The sequence below is a fragment of the Myotis nattereri genome (genome assembly GCF_964212035.1).
Source record: "Myotis nattereri genome assembly, chromosome: 2".
NCBI lineage: Eukaryota > Metazoa > Chordata > Mammalia > Chiroptera > Vespertilionidae > Myotis > Myotis nattereri.
The window spans coordinates 53,251,530-53,253,732 of NC_138076.1; the positions used below are offsets into that span (position 1 = coordinate 53,251,530).

A 2,203-nucleotide genomic window follows, 5' to 3' on the forward strand; every position below is an offset into this window, starting at 1 on the left:
ATCCGATTGGAAAAGGGCTCAGCACAGTACCTTTCTCATTGTGAACTGGGACTGCACTAGCAGTGGACTGAATGGGTGGTTGTTTCATGAGTGCCCATAGGACTGACATGTTCATGGCAGTGGCAGTAGTCCTGAAACTTCACTGATTCCAAATAGGAAACACCTATCAACTTCAAAGAACAGAAAAATACTCTCCAACTAGAGGCACTGGATGTTGCAACGTGACTGAAGGAAACACCACTTAAGGAGGCACCAGAAAAACCGAAGTATGCGACCAGAGGATTGTGGGATTGTGGAGGATGCCTGGGCACCTACCGCTAGAACGTGAGCCTGTTACTGTGCATGTACATAGTCAGCCCTTGCAGTATCTGGATGTGACTTCTGGTGGGAAATTATTTCAATTGAGGTTTGCTGTTCCCTTGCAGTGAGGAAGATCAGAATTAAAAGTTTCATTTGTTACCTTGGTTTGAAGCGGAGGAAAATGGGATAGTGATGAATAAAAAACTTTGGAGATAGTGAAGGGCAGTTTGTCCAGACTGTTGAGAGCTCAGATTTAGAGTTTAATTGGGATAGAAATCCTGCTAATAGCACCTGATGCCTGAAATCTGAGCACTCTACTGTCCTGGTTGGGGAGCACTTCCAGTGCCAGACAGTCACTATGAAGTTCAATCCCTCGGTGACCTCAGAGCGCAAACGCCACTTCAACGCCCTCTCTCATGTGCACCGCAAGATCATGTCTCCCCCGCTCTCCAAGGAGCTGCAGCAGAAGTACAATGTCTGCACCATGCCCATCCACAAGGACAATGAAGTCCAGGTGGTTCGAGGACACTACAAAGGTCAGCAAGTCGGAAAGGTAGTACAGGTGCACAGAAAAAAATATGTCATCTACATGGAGCGGGCGCAGTGCAAGACGGCTGACAGCACAGCTGTCCACGTGGGGATTCACCCAGCGAGGTGGTTACCACCGGCTAAAACTGGAAAAAGATCGGGGGAAAAAATTCTTCAATGCAAAGCCAAATCCCAACAAGTTGGAAAAGGGAAAGGCAAATATAAAGAAGAACTTATTGAGAAAATGCAGGAATAAATGTAACCTGTTGTGTAAGCACGGTTTAGCTGTATGTTTTTAGCCTGGTGTGTATTCCTTTAAAATTGTTCAAGATGTCTCTGGAATATTTTGTTTCATTCCTGGTTTGTTATTGATATGTGGCTCTGTATATCTATTGTTGCTATTTGGATTAATTTTATGAATAAAAACGGGAAATGTTTCTTAATTATAAAAATAAAACATTCCTGGTTGGAAAGTGTTTGTATAGAAACCCATAAGTATTAAGTATTTGCTGTGTTTACCATGCTTAGCTCTCTGTGAGGCATATGGAATAATGTTAAATGCCTCATCTTCTCAAGAAGCTTGAATTTTAAAATAAAAAATAAAGAAGAAATATAAATATTAAAAATAAAAAAGAAGAAGCTTGAGTTTTAGGGGCAAAATCAGGCAGGCAGGTGAGTGGTTAGAGCCAGCGGTCCCGGATTGTGAGAGGGTGCAGGCCAGGCTGAGGGACACTTCCCCCCCCCCCCAGTGCACAAATTTTGTGCACCAGGCCTCTAGTATTATCCTATCTAATAAAAGAGAAACATGGTAATTAGTGAATGACCGCTACCCTTACCATTGGCTAATCAGGGTGATATGCAAATTAACTTCCAGCCAAGATGGCGCCAGCAGCCAGGCAGCTTAAAGTGAACATGAGGCTTGCTTGCTTCAGTGATGGAGGACTGCAATGTTCCCCGCCTGCCGCTGCCGGCCTCTGAGCTCCTGAAGCAACAGCTCCAAAAGATACAATGTTTGTATTATGGAAGCTAAAAGATGGCGGTAAATTTGCATATACCAGCTGCGAGCGAAGACTGACAACAACATGGAGGCCAAGAGGTACAGAAGGGAGCCAAGTAGAGGCCGCGAGGACAGAAACGGAGCCGCAGCCGCTGTGAGCGGGAGGGGCAGTGGCTTGGAGGGGAAGGGGCAGCAGCTGGGAGCAGGACGGGCAGCGGCTGGGAGCAGGAGGGCAAGCCCAGCCCTAGGGGATGGGAGCAGGAGGGCAAGCCCAGCCACAGGGGTTGGGGGCGGGAGGGCAAGCCCAGCCACAGCCACTGGGATCAGAAGGGCAAGCCCAGCCCCAGGGGATGGGAGCGGCTTGGAGAGGCAGGGCCA

At 47.3% G+C, this 2,203-nt stretch overlaps 1 pseudogene across 1 annotated transcript; it reads left to right on the forward strand.

The window, feature by feature from the left end:
- The first annotated feature begins 241 nt into the window (after positions 1-241).
- On the forward strand, positions 242-1,626 carry LOC308514432 (large ribosomal subunit protein uL24-like; annotated as a pseudogene). Its single transcript has one exon. The product of its transcript is annotated as a large ribosomal subunit protein uL24-like (transcript).
- Positions 1,627-2,203: the final 577 nt, after the last annotated feature.